This window comes from Larus michahellis, chromosome 7, assembly GCF_964199755.1.
Source record: "Larus michahellis chromosome 7, bLarMic1.1, whole genome shotgun sequence".
NCBI lineage: Eukaryota > Metazoa > Chordata > Aves > Charadriiformes > Laridae > Larus > Larus michahellis.
The window spans coordinates 44,362,101-44,377,168 of record NC_133902.1 but is presented as its reverse complement, the minus strand read 5'-3'; the positions used below and the strand labels follow the sequence as shown (position 1 = coordinate 44,377,168).

Sequence of the window (15,068 nt, the reverse complement as noted above, 5' to 3'; positions counted from 1 at the left end):
TTTAAAAAAACGAACAAACAAACAAACAAAAACCAGACTTGCATAAAATACAACTTCTAATTATGGATGATGCCCTCCCAGTTACAGGGAGGATAAAACCTCAAAAAGCAGTGCTGTCAGTTCTACTATGCAGCGCAAAATACTAAATGCAGCTCAAAGTACTTTGAGAAACAGACTTCAGAATGGACTGAAGGATCCAAGATGCTCAGAGACAAAAGCAAAACTCCGTCCTAGTCAGATTAAACCTTTCGTTTCTGCTGTTCTATAAACTGTAATTTGACACATTCATATAACATTTAACAGCTTGATAAACAATGATCTTGACTTGAAAAAGTTAAAATGTGCTGGAAGGTTTGAGAATGCTAGGACAGAGTTTTTAATGGTTTTTCTCATAAAAATGCAAAGTAGCTGATAATTTAGTTCAAGATGAATTTATAGCAAAATTACGCTTTTGAGATAAATATCTTAACACTTACAGCAATATTCACAAAGAGTAACTGTAGTCTAGGAAAGCTAATCTCCCTACACTTCCTTTACAGTTGATAGGCAGAGATAAGCATATTTAGAGAGTTTCACAGCACTTAAATGCAAGTTTCCTGCTTTGAATGAACCTCTTCTTTCCAAATGCCATCAAGAGCCTCTACTGGCTAACCCTTCATAAACCCACTCCACTTCAAGTACGCAAAAGAGATAAGACTGTAATTGGCCTCAAACAGAAAAGCACCTACTTTCCTCAACAAGATCTCTTTCTTCACCTAATTCAAGTTTTAGGGAACTTCTCCATTTCCTGTATCTGTTATTGCCTCAGCAGCAGCCAAAGCTCTCCGTCTGACAGCTCATTTCTCGACTTAAGTGAAGAACGACTTTGCTGATACACCAAGCAACTCTGCCTTGAAAGTCATGAGACCTGCTTATGATTTCAAGGAAAAAAAACCAACTATTATGAAACAAACATATGCGTATTAAATTGAGGAAGGGTCACAACAGCTGAAACTTGAGGACAGATGTCACAGTGACACCTTGCAAAATATTTCAGTGTTGACAATTTTGCAACAGAACATACTGACTAGAAATTGACTGCTCATACTCCTCTCCTCTTATCTGAGATCAGATTTTCTCACAAAAGTACGTTAAAAAGTAATAGACACAGTTCACTGGGCTACAAATAACTGCATCGCTGCCTCCAAATCACTATGGTGTCTTGGAAATCTATCACCACCACCACGGTGGAAAGTCTCAGAGCATCGCAACATTAAGAAGAACAAATCCCTTACCATTAACTAAGCTGTATGTTACACAAACGGGTTAATGTTATTCACATCATAAAAATGTTTAAGGCTTACTCAGTACATTCAGATAACATTACAATGCCCACAAATACACAGAGCAAAATACTCCTGGGGTGTTTGTAACTTTTTCCTGATTTACCAATTTACGAAATCCGAGTAGCCCCGTAAAAGGCTTCTCAGAGAAAACAGGTACGTGAAATGTTAATCATTACAATCCCATGAAACACGCACTACCGTGAGCATTATAATCTGATTTAGGTGCTTCTGTTTCTCTTTCTAAAAATCTCAGTGGTGCTCTCAGCTCAGCACCTGCTGCTGTCATTTGGAGGCCTCTGATGAAGCTGTCACCAGTGGCATCAATGTTAGTTTTACTCCAAACTTATGACTGGCAAGTAAACATACTTGTGAAGAAGGGGTAAAGGCATCACAATGAAAACCACTCCCAATTACAAATGTAACTGCATGTCTCCTATCCAAGATCCTACAGGAGGAAAACTTTTGGTTGTTATTTTTTTGTATCACAGACAGTTCACAGCATACACCTTAAAAGAATACAGTATATCTCTCTTCCTTGTGACAGAATTCAAGATCACCAGTTAATCCAAAGAACTAATTATACAGGGTAAGCAAACTTACTCCTACCAGCACCACTGGCATTGGCAATTCCTGCAATCTTCACAACTGTAAGAATGGAAGACCATGCTACAACCAGTGATAAACAAATTAAATTTAAGAGTAACCATTCTCTAGAAAAGTAAACCTATCACAAACCACTATAATGTCTGAACATTGTTCCTTAAGCAAAAACATGAAAGAAAAACCAGCAGAAACTGAGTATTGTAAAGAAATGGAGCGTTTCAATTAATGTATGAGAGCAATTATATAGAAATCGTCAGTCAGATTTTGCTTGTGAGAGAATACAGAAGAAAGCACATCCTTAAACTCCAGTAACTATTTCTGTCCTTTTCAGTTCGTCTTACAGTTCTGTGACCAAGATCGGTTGAAAGACAATTATTTCAGGAAATAACCCCATCTTCCATTTCTACATCTAGTTTTAATATCTATCTTCAGGTGCTAAAACTGAGAAACTTTGTTTTTCTTCATTATAACCATCACATTTGGCAGCAGCTTCCATTCCAAGCAAAACTCACTGATTTCGCAGTTGCAGCTGTTTTAGCCATGACTACCAATCACACAACCATAATTTGAAATCAAGAACCAAAAAAACTGAACACAATAATACATATGAACCTTTCTGATTAACATGATCTGCCTGGTATCTTGCTGTGACACCAGCAAGGACAGAATCTAATTCTCTAAGGCCATTTTCACATCTTCACTGTGAAGACATCTCGGTCTCATTTGCTACACCTCTTCCAAATCTTGCAACAAATCAAGGAAGAATCCTCAGTGAACAGTCTTTGTTATATACTATCTTACTAATTTCTCAAAGCAGAGTTCTTCCTGTACGCTACATAAGGCAGCGATACAATGAGGAAACACAGAGTATGATAATAAAACTACGATTTTTCTCATCATCTTCTGCTACCTTGCCACCAAGTTTTCCCACTACATTAACACACCATCACCTGGAGCTTCTGCCTAAAATGCCTTTCCTGGCTCACAGTCCAGTATTCCTAGTTCAGCACCCCATGTGCTCTCTCCCCATCATAACTCAAATTAAGTCTATAGATTCAGTCAGACATTTCTTCCACTATTCCTACCACCAATAATAAGAAAATAAAATGCAAATGAATTTCATAATACACTAGCATGGAATATTTAAGTAAGATAAAAACTTTCATAAACCATACAGATTTCCAACACAGCACCGAAAAAACACTCCTGAATCAATCTCCAGGATTAAAACATTCAACAACAACAACAAAGAGCAATAAATTTGGCCAGGGAGCCACAGGTATGGATAGACTCAGACCTCTCACACTTGGAACTGTACAAACAGAGGGACCAATAATACCACTGAGAGAACGGACAAGTGTGTACTTAATATAAATTAATGGAAACCGAGAACACCTTGCGTGCATGCATAGGTAACACATACTATGCAAAATCCAAAGGGTTTTTTTTAACACATGTATAATATGATTGTGTATCACTCTTGTAGACAGCAGGTCTCACTGAGCAGGTCTAAATAGACAAACTTGTAAGTTTTTATCCATATTCAGTAGGCAATGTTTTTAAACTGGATGACCCACATAGGCCAACACATTAAGATATTGCTAAGCTGCCAAGTACAAAAGCTCTTTTTCACCTTGTGCTTTGGTAACAGTATTTAGCTTCCTGCGAAACAAAAAAAAATAATAATTCAACTCAATCCCTATCATAACATTTAAACCAAAATGTAATAATGAAAACCTAGCTTTGCCAAAACACTCAAGAATCAAACGCAAAGTATCCTCATAAAGTTTCCTTTTTGCATTTCCCATAGCACACCCCTTAGCAGCAGGCACCAAATCATTACAATGACACCTATGATGCTACATAATTATTTTTTTCCCCTCAACTGATCTAAATGTAAGAACGCTAATAAATACCATTAATAGTATAAATTAACTACAGACTCGAAAGCTGGGAGTACATACCAGTGGAAAGATTACTAGGTACATGCCCACATATCATCATCATCATCCATAAAACTACAGTTCCACTGCTAAGGTTGCATTTTTGTGAAGAGATCAGTCATGATTGTCTACAGATACTGCTGCTTTACAGCTGAACCTCGATGACAAGCAGGAGTTCTAGAGCAAAGAGACGATCCAGCTGAAAAGACTTATTTTATGCTTTAATTAACCACCAGCCCATCCAACTGATCTCACACTTATACGGCACCAATACCAAAACAAAGAAAGGATCAAGAACTCACAGTGGAACCACTCCTCTTGGACACAGCACAGATTTGGATCTTTTTAAAAGACCTTTTAAAAGATGGCACGTGCAATGCAGGGATTCCAGGGAACTACAAACAGTTACATGTGACCTACAACAAATAAACTAGAAATAACAGACATATGGATAATTATGATAAAGCAGGGAAGAGTCAATATGGCTGTTCCAAAAAAAAGATCCTCACTTTCACATTTCTTGGTGCACTCTGAACATGCGTACAAAGAGCTGAACTCAGTCACTACCACAGTCTACTGGGATTTCCAGTGCTGGAAAAGTCTCAGCAAAGGCTTTTTTGCAACTATAGCGTAAGAAAATAGAAAGACCCTTGCATGAATAAATTAGTCAAAATACAGAAAACATAGGAGAGGCAGAGTTGGTGTTCTCACAAGGAAGGAGGCTCTACAAGAGTCTGTGTTGTTCAACATATTCTAAATTATCCAAGAAACAGACACAAGGTGAAAAGTTTTCTCACACTACTGTGCCTATCAATATTACGTTATTCGGGAGAGCAAGAAAAGGGCTGGCTACAGCAGAGGAGGTGGTCATTCTCAGACTAGGGGACTGACTGAGCAATAATGCAGATGATAGCCAGCACAGATGAATGAAAGCGATGCAAGTTGGGGGGCAGAGGGGAGGAGGGAGAGTTCTAAGCTTGCACATGACAAACCAATGGGCTTTGCACTGTATACTGCCAGTGATCAGAAATTAAAGCAAACATTAGCAATTATTATGAAAAATATCAGTCCAAAACAGATCACACTGCCCATCTTGAATATCATTAGCAGCCCTGGGGCTTCAGCTTTAGAAGAGGATGTAGCAGAATATAGTACTTTCAGACAACAGCAGAAGGTACAATCGAAGGCACAGAATGGGTGCTACAGGGGAAAACAGATAGGCAAGTTAGCACTTTCTGGTTTCAGAAATATTCGAGTGGAGGGAGAAAGTGATAAAGGGCTACAAAATGACATGAGGAACAGAGAGATGGATTGTTACATTGTTATTTGTCTGATTTCATTATGGATCAAGATTTTACCTAAAACTTGTCAGCCACTTCACCAATGACATTTAAATTTTCATTTGAGAGTCTCATTTGGTATTCATGACAGTGCCAATATCACAGACACAGAACCTTAACAGACACTCTCTAAAGCAACTTGCTGCAGCAACTTAAAAAGTCATTCATTACACTATCCACCTCATCCCTGCCTGAAGTTACTGCACTTACTGGTACCATCAGCACAAGAAACGCTTTTCTAACTACTACTTTATACCCATTCAGTCATCATCAAGCCATTATGGGGAAAAAAAACAACCAATGCTTGGAGGTTTGAGGGTTTGCCATTCCAATTGATTTTTATTAAAAAAAAAATAATCTCATGCTGGAGTTACAATAATTGTGGCACTGCTAAAAATAAACATAGTGTCACAAAAAAAAACAATTAAATGCAGGTTGAGCTTTACCTATCAGTCTTCAGTAGTTAGATTCAAAAAAATATTTAGGGTGACAATTCTCATGTTCTTCAATAGAATGTCTTATTCTCTTTAGATTTTCTTTAGAGGTTTAATTACTGCTTGTGTCAATATTTTAATTCTCTTTTCCTTTTTTTTTTTTTAATTCAAACAACAGCTTGATCCAAATGTTTTCTAGTTTTCAAATCTTTGTTCAAAGATGCGACATAGTTCTCATTGTTATTGTTTTGGTAACATGGCAATCAAACGGTTGGTATTTACAGAACTTGTCTAATTTTTTTTTAAATCATTTTGAGGAGAGGTAAGAGGTGATCAACACTGACTACTGGAATACTTCTTCCTTCAAGAAACTAAAGGCCTTCTTTAACAATCATTATTGGTGTCTGTTCTGTTTTCTTGTGAAGACAGCAGTGCTGAAAGAATCACACAATTTGTCCCATGTGCGATCTAGCCTCAAAAATTATAGATAAAATCATTTACATAAAGTCAGATAAAATGGAGTAAAGCCAGGGAACATGTTGAACACATCTGTTTCATAGCTGGTTCTGCAATTCTTCCAATAAAGCATGCCTATAGGATAAAAATGTCTTCTATGTCATTGGACTGTATGACATCTCAAAATGGCAAAAGCCTCATTCAGGTACAGTTACACTTACAGAATTTATCTTAGCAATACATCAAAGACATAGCACACATATAAAATAGACCGGTAAAGACACATTTTTGCCAATAGGAGCTGCATCTAACCCTTGGAGAACTTGTTCTCAATCAAGTTTCCTGTTGTAGAGCAGGCCTACGTTCAAAAGCCACAGGGATTGTATGTGCTGGGAAACAGATGTGGAAGAGCAGAAACTGCATACTTTCCTGAAGAATAGCTTATTGGACAGCGATCCTGTTGAACGTAGAAAAGCTTAATATAAGAAAAATAACCTGAAATAAAAACTGAATTCAACACAGTATAAGGTTCTATTCTTCAGAAAGATAACTCAAATTCATATATATGTAGAGATACCTGATTTAACAAACAATAATACAAGCTCCTGCGTTAACAAACGCAGGAGCCAAGAACCTGATGTTGTTGGGAAAAAGCCCCAAAAACAAAACAAAAAACAACCATACCTGCACACACACACCCTAGAATGACATTTTAATAAGGCTGTCATGTTATCTCTGCTGCAACTTACAGAGTAAGTTAATTATTCTGTTGCTGGAAGAATTTGTCTGGGGAACTCCAAAAAAGATACAGACAAATCACAGAGTCCAGTGAGACTCAGCAACAACAGCAGAAATGCTGAGAAAACATGACCTGTGAAGAAAAGGCCTGCTTGCCCGGTTTAGCAAAGAGAAGTCTGAAATAAAAGGAGACAGAGGAACAGTCTTCACCTATGCAAACGGTCGGTGCAAAGAGTACAGAAATCATTATCCTGCATGAGTAATAATAGCTGGACAAGAACTAACTGGCTTAACTAGCACCAAGACAGAGACTTAAGTTAAATATTAAGAAAAGCCTCCTAACTATAACGATAGTTGTGTACCAGCTATAAATAGACCAATGAAGAGGTGTGGTATTCCCCTCTCTTGAAGTTTTTAAGAACAGATCAGACAAATGTCTGTCAGACATGGTTTCGGTGTGTGTGCTTCTACCTCAGAGTAGGGATTGACCTCATGAAATCCCTTCTCTTCTTACACATCTATAATTTCTTAATTTATCCAAATGAGAACTGTTTATCAGTGTCTTCACATGTGAGCTTCAAAAGTGCAGTCTTTGAAACATCAACACCTGAAACATTTGTGATTTATCACATTGCTGTTGTCAAACTGTTAGTGTACTTAGCACAAAACACCTCAGGAACACAAACGCAGCATCTTTTACTACTGCAGACAATCCACAGAAGTGGACAAATGATTGAACAGAAATACAGAAAGAGCAGCAAGTGAGGGAAAAATAGTGAAGGACTCAAAGAAAAACTGGCTGAAAACACAACTACAGCAAAGAAAAAAAACCTTTGGCCTAAAGAAAGTTATTTTCCTCTCATGCAAAAAACTAAGTTACAGTTTGATGGTATAATTTCAAAAATATGCAACAATTTGAGATATAGAAGCAAACATAAGTAGAAGACTTTGCAAACGGACAGGAAAAAGTCACGTCTCTACAGGTCTCCCTACATTACAAATTCCCAGCTCTCAGTTTTTAAAGCACCCTGCAGATACCCCTGCTTTGGCCTTGCTCAAGTAAATCCAACTTCAAATGACCTCATTAAGCTGGGCTCTAAACTATGCCATATGTGTATTTGTGGGTCAAGTGTCTCTAGAGCAGTGGTTCCCACAGAAGGAAATCAGAGCGATACCCTAACACAGAACTCCATTTTTCCTTCACTCATTGCCACCAAATCTTCTGCAGCTTCTCAAAAAAGAAACTTAAGATGAATACATAAAAAAAAAAACTTCAGAAACAATTAATTTGTTTCTGAGCAACAAGCAAACAAGCATGTTTAGTCTAAGAAATCATGTTAACATAGTCACAAGCTGCATATGTCGCTATTACTGTATTACTAAATCAAGATCTCATGCTAAGATCCAGAAGTGAGAATCACGACTAATGCACTGCATTCTGAACATGTTCCCACTACCCAATTATATGTTTACAATGTAATTTTGCAAGGTATCTGCAATTATAGCATGCATGATCTATTTTGACCTATTGCTTAGTACTACAAAATACCAGAATATTAAAATAGCAAATGCAGTATTTATTCTTTAAATTTTTTTTCTCCTCTCCCACAGGAAAATTAGTGTGCTTAATAGAACTCACTGATTTTTTAATTTTTTTTTTAATTTAATACTGTGTCAGTTCTACTTCAGAATTTTAAAAGCTTAAATTTAGAAATTAAACTTTCAGGACAGGAAACTTAATTGTTTGATAATTAGATAAACCTAGGTAGAGTCACTAGTCAATATACATATTTACACTAGCTTGTCATACATATGAAAATAAGTTCTGCAAAAGTAACGAGATGTACTGAATTACATTGATCAGTGACGTTTTCATCATTCATTTATTTTTCTCCAACTAGTAATCTAAACAGAGGATAATGTTAACAGCAAAGATCTAAAAATAAATTATTACAAAATGCGTTCATTGCTCCAAACCAAATGTGTACCTCTCGATAGCTCCGAACACCTTTGGCTGTGTGTTTGGTGGGAGAGGGGAAATCAATCAAGGAAATCACTCTATTATTATTCTCAGTTTGCCTTTTATAAGTAAACATTATTTTCAGTTCAGAGAATGCTCAGTTAGAGAGCCACTGAACAACCTGTCACAAAAATAAGTTGCATGTTATTCATTACTTTTGAGTTAATTTGCTGATGTAAAAAGTCAGCCTGCAGTAAAAGATAATACAGGTGAAAGACAAAGAATGAAACTTAAGATTGCTAATAAGCAAAGCTTTTTTCAAGAAGTTCTCCATAAATGCTTATTAATAATGACAAGGTTTTAAAAAGCAATAATTCTGATATCTATCTAAATATTAACACCGTATTTTAGGAAATTGTAAGAAAAAATGCAAAGTAAAAACTGTAAATGTGAATTAAATTTACAGCATGACCAACTTTCTTGCTTTCTCCAGAAAAAAAAAAATTACTCCAGAAAAAAAAAAATTATCTTTATAATAAAACAGTATCTTCTGCATTTAGCCTCCATCAGCTTTAAATTCCACAAGTCTGAGCATTGCCTAGCTTTCCTAAGAACCACAGTAAAGAAACACTGACAGGTCTATAACCAAATTTGAAAGGTTATTTATTTTTACCATAAATTATCTAGAGTTTTATCAACATAAAGAAAAAAAAAGCTTCCCTACCATGATATTAAATAATAAGATAATGCTCTTCTTACACTACGTTAATAAAGTCTACCTGTCGCAGATACCTGCCTACCCACATATACTATAAAAGCTCTTGAGATTACCAAATGCCACAGCTATCTTAGATAAAGTTTCCTCTGACAGTTTAGAAATCTCAGCAAGCCAAGACAAGCAATTTAGAAACATCTGTTTTCTTCAGCCTAGTCTTCCATTACTGTCAGGTAAACCACTGACACAGAGTTCATCATGACAAACTGTACACAGATTTTTCTCCAGCAATGAGTCAATTTGACAAGCATTACCTTGCTATTCTGCTTTACCAAAATACAATAAAATCTTGGAAAAAAATAATCAAATTACATACAGCCTCATTATCTGAATCAATATTTGGGTTCAATGCATTTCAGTGGCAATCGTGACAGAACACAAAGTGTAAAGAAAACAGGAATTATAACAAGTTCTCATTTTTAATATATTTTTGAGGAAGGCAGTTATTTAAAAAGCCGCTGTAAGCAAAGGCACACACGAAAGTAAAATTTCCTCATAAAGTATTTCTGTTATTTTCAAATGACATTGAAGGGTTTAGCCATAGGATAGGAAAAAAAACCCAAAAAACAAACCCAACCAACCAAGAAAATTCCTCTAAGGTTTTGCAGTGTAGTGTAAGTACTAACTCATTGCCGCCCATTCCTTTAAAACTATCCATAAGGGAATTCCATAGGAAAGAACACTTTCTAGGGTATTCCAAGATGTTCTGCAAGACAAGCATGTAGACATTCATTCTACCAATACGACGTCTTTGCCATATACATAGCAACACATTTCTGAAGGCCTCTTACACTCTGCAACGTGCTGCATTGTTTAAAGAAAAGAAATGTTATAGCTGAGAAACATTTTCTGCATGGACTAGAAATCCCTCTTATTTCAAGACATGCTTCTATTATCTTTTACCGCCCTTTTAGAGGACACTTCGTGACACAATACAGCTCAGAAGTGCTCAGCTTATTTATAATGCTTTGATCTTCTGTAATTCCACAGCCAAAAACTAAAACCAGATTTATGAAGCAAGAAAGCAAGCCAGAAAACAAAACAAAACAAAAAAACCAAAAAAACCCCAAACCAACCTCATGGGTGCTGCAATGCACTTCATAAGGAATAAGGGAAAAAAACAATCTAACATTCATTTTTTCCCCCCAACAAAAATATCTGGCAGAATCTGACCTACATACCCAATTCACAGCACTGCTGCCACTGCAGAGCGTTTTCAAGACAAGGGGCGACAGCATCGGTAGGCAATCGCGGGAAGGTTTACGGTGACACAGAAATATTTGCAGACCTCGGAAAATCCTGACGATTCTGCGGTTGTAACGTGAATAACACTTACACCCCCCCAGCACCTCAAATAACCACCCACACCGCCGCCTCCCTCCACCCGCAGAGGGACGGTGCCCCCGCGGCCCCCAGCCCGGGCACCTCCTGGATGCCGAGGCTGCCCCGAACCTCCCCCGCACCGGCGGGGCCCCCTCCAAGGCGCACCGACGGACCCTCCCCCCGAAACACACACGCATCCGGGACACCGATGGCCGCCCCCCGCCCGGCCTTTCCCAGAGCACCCCCCCACCACCCCGCGCCAGCACCGACCTGTGTCACAGCGGAGGCCGGGCGGCCGCCGGGGAACCCCGCCGCTACCCGGCGGCGGGCGCAGGCCCGGCTGGGCAGGCGGCGCGGAGGGAGCGGCCAGGTTTCCTGAGAGAAGCCCACCCCCCCGGAGGGGGGGGTGGGGGGGAAGGGGCCCGGGGCCTGCCCGCGACGGGGCACGGCGGGGAGGGTGACAGGAGGCGCGGAGGCCGGCGCGGAGGCGGGCCCAGCAGGAGGGGAGCGGGGAAGGCGCCCCCGGAGCGCTGGCGCCGCAGCGGTGCCGGGCCGGGGGTGCGGGAAGAAGGGGGGGGGGGGGGGCTCCCCTCAGGCGTGAGGCGCCGGCGGCCGCCGCCGCTTCTGCTGCCAACCGAAAGCTCCGCCTCCCGCTCCGCCGAAACTCGTGACGTCGGACGCGCCGGCGCCGCCGGCAGCAGCGGGAGGCGGGGGAGGGAGCACGGGACGTCACCGCGGACCGACGTCACAACGGCCCGGCTCCGCGCAGGCGCCTCAGGGAGAGGCGGGGGAGGGAAGCCCGCACCCAGGGGCTGCGGCGGCGCATGCGCGGGACGCGGCCGCGCGCCCGCCGCTGCCCGGGCCTACGGCTCGTAACGTTCAAGAGCGTGATAGTTTTTCTGAAGCCTGGACAAAGCCTCAAATCCTACCAAAAACAAGAGGGGGGGGGGGGAGGGAGGGTATTTTGGCCACCCCAAACAAACCCGTGAAAACATACTTGAACGGAAGTTTAGGACTTAACGTCGTTATCACGGGTACATATAATTACGCCGCTGAGCTCTTTCAATTGGACAAGTCTCCAATGGGACAAGAGCCCAAGCTGCGTGCCCAGGAGAGTGAGCTTCCAGCGGGAACCATGTATGAAACGAAAACTTTGCACATCAAGGCCCACAACCCACGTGTTTTGAGATCTTCCACTGAAACAGGCTGCAGAAAAGGATAAAAACAGATACTGTCATCTTTAAAAAAAAAAAAAAAGAAAAATTGGATTGAAGAGGAGTGTGCTAAAGAAAGGCCAACTGATGAAGCACATCCAAGAAAGGCACACTGCTCTGAATCACACTGATCAATCAGACCTCCAGAGCCAACACAAAGGAGACGCAGTCGTCCCTCAAAGCTAAGGCGCTTTGTTCCACAGTCGGCAAAATTGTCAGCCATGTTCATGAGACACTTGTCATGACCAAGAGTCTTTAACCAGAAAGTTAAAAAGGTGACCTTTTCTGCTAAACAACAGGGAAAGAGCCAAGAAAAATGCTGAATGTTGGGTGATTCTCCTGCCCCATCGAGCCAGACCAATGAACCACAGCTGCTTACACAGCTTCGAGAGCACATCCTGGGTTTCCCTTGCCGTAACGGTCCAGTTCATGGCCATTTCTCAGCTTTGCAAATGGACTTCACTGACGGAGGAAGGGCCAGTGAACAGCAGGTTTTGAAGTCAGAGTTCCTTGGCTACAGGAGCGGCTAGCAAGGGTTGCAGAAAATCATCCCCGTTCCTCTGCCCGGGTGGTCTTTCGTATTTCTGCACAAAGCCCACACGGTGCTGAGCGCTCCCCCTGCCCCACGAGCACCGTCCCAGAAGTGCTTTGCAGAGGTCATGTACATCCTGGCAGCCATCAGCGCTGCTGTGCCATAATCCCTAAAACAGAGCATCTTCACTATCAGGAGCAGGATAAACAGATAAACATTGACTTTGAGATAAAAAGTATCTATCAACACCAGGGAGCAGCACTTATGACACTGGCTCCCGCTGAGCTCAGCCCAAATCCAGCGGCACGGTTCTGAAATCATGTGTCACACTACTGAAGCAAAATAAAGCTTATAGGAACAGTGTTAATTGCTGATACAGAAAAGTATAAAAGTAGATGACAGAAACTGCAATAAAGTGTATTAGCTATTTATGCATTCAGTACAAGCCCTATGCAGGCAATGGAAGCTGGGAGAAGCAGGGGTGGAAATTATAGGGTAAGCACATCTAAGGATCGTCTACTCAAGCAATTGACCGAAATCTGGCAGTATGGCTCTCCCTGGATTCCAGAATCAATACCTCATTGCAATAAAGAGGTTCTCACCTTCTAGACGTATTGTTTGAGGCTAACAAGTGCCTGTATTAGTTAACACTAAAACCATAGCTTCTAAAGACTTTAAATGGGAATAAACCAGCCCTTTTTCGTGGCCATGCCATCATCTTCCTTCCCAAGTTTCTTTGCCTCCCCACTACTCTTTCCTATAGCTGGCACTGCGCTACCATGTTACCACGTTTTGAACTACATCCAGAGAAGGATATAGTTAACTAAGTGATTAATTTTACGTATTTTTAATCAAATGAGGGGTTAACTGGCAAAGGAACAAGCTGCTGGAGACAGAGCAGATAAGGGAAAATAAAATGGCTTCCTTTGGCAACAGCAGTAGTGTAAAGTTTGAGATGCCAGGATGTCATAACATGATCAAGAGTCCTTCCTCACCAGCAGGAGCACCAGCATTCTGTTTATAAATTTAAATCCAGCTCACATGCATTGAGCAAACAACAGTATTGTTTGAAGCCTTTGCTAGTCCTACCTGTCTGCTATGCTCCTCTGCCTTTGTGTGACAGAAGGAAACACGTGCCTGCATCTCAGCAGTTCCAGTTCCTGCCAAGACTGTGAGGACCTGTGAGCACCATCACTGTGAGCCTGATGCCAAAAGAGAGCAAGAGCATGTAGCTTGGGGAGGACAGTCCTAAACCACTGCTGGAAGATTCATTACACCTTTCCAGCTAGAGCCCTAGACTTACACCTTTGAAGCAAAACACGGATTCTTCAGAATTCATAAAGCTATGGCTAGCAGTTGCAGCAACCAATCCCTTTATCACCCCAAAGCAGGAAAAAATAAAACTCCTACAGGAATATAAGCAAAGAAGCCAAACAGACTTCATTTTAAGAGAAAACACCTAAGTAAGCTTTTATCTACAAACACTTCAAAATTAAGATCCTTAGGTTAAAATGAAAAAGAATGATACAGAAAAAAAATAAAATCAACAATCCTGTTTGTAATTTTATTTCAAACAGTCACATCTCTCTGGTAAGAGACTTCATCTTCCCCACTATCAACGGTATTTTTTACCAGACTGGAATCTCCCACCATACTTAGTATTTCGCATTTCAGGATGCATTCGCACTGCCCAAGACATTTAAGTTTTGCTCCGTAACAAAATAAAGAGCAGCCAGCTACTGACTTGTCTATAATACTTAGAAAAAAGTACGGGAAAAAAAGTAGTCATTGAGGTATGGAGCAGCTTCTCTAGAAAAAGCACACTGTAAAGAGACTGGGCAACAGTAGAGAGAGGTTTGTCTGCTCCAACCCCATCACTGCAGTTTACGAAGCACCTCATTTACCTTTAGAACTCAGCCATATTCAGCAATCCAGAACACAGGCACTGTTGACTTTACTAATATGATTATTCCCCTAATGCCTACATTACTCATCCACTTAACAAAGTCGGCTATTTGAGATGGCAAGAGTAAACTAGGAGATGCTGATTACAAGTATATGAAATTACACTATCTGGCAAATAGCATGCTTTCTTAAAGATTACACAGGATATCCTACACAACTATTCAGAAGACTAAACATAGCCATAAAAGCTTGTAACAAGCAATGGCTGCCTTGTATTTCTTTTTACATCTTTAGGCAGACAATGGACCTTACTGCAGAATGACACTGCACAGACTATATTCCCTTTAGCAAACATGATGACTCTTAATCTTTAAAGAATGAAGATTCTTTACAACAGACTTCATTTTACACTAAGTAAAACCCCTGAATAATCAAACTCCATTTTAATGCTAAATAAATACCCTGAATAACCAATATTCTGCTTAACACAATGAGCATCTGTAAAACATAAGACAAGCAC

At 40.3% G+C, this 15,068-nt stretch overlaps 1 protein-coding gene across 4 annotated transcripts in view; it reads right to left on the bottom strand.

Moving 5' to 3' along the window:
* Nucleotides 1-11,558, bottom strand: part of MAP3K2 (mitogen-activated protein kinase kinase kinase 2) — a 50,874-nt gene extending 39,316 nt beyond the window's left edge. For 2 of the 4 annotated variants that reach the window (XM_074594386.1, XM_074594390.1), the window contains exon 1: nucleotides 11,168-11,557. The gene's annotated coding sequence lies outside the window, so the exon portion shown is untranslated. Of the gene's footprint in view, nucleotides 1-10,755; nucleotides 10,883-11,167 lie in introns of all 4 variants that reach the window. The other 2 variants (XM_074594387.1, XM_074594389.1) reach the window with 2 other exon arrangements.
* Between the last annotated feature and the right edge of the window lie 3,510 nt (nucleotides 11,559-15,068).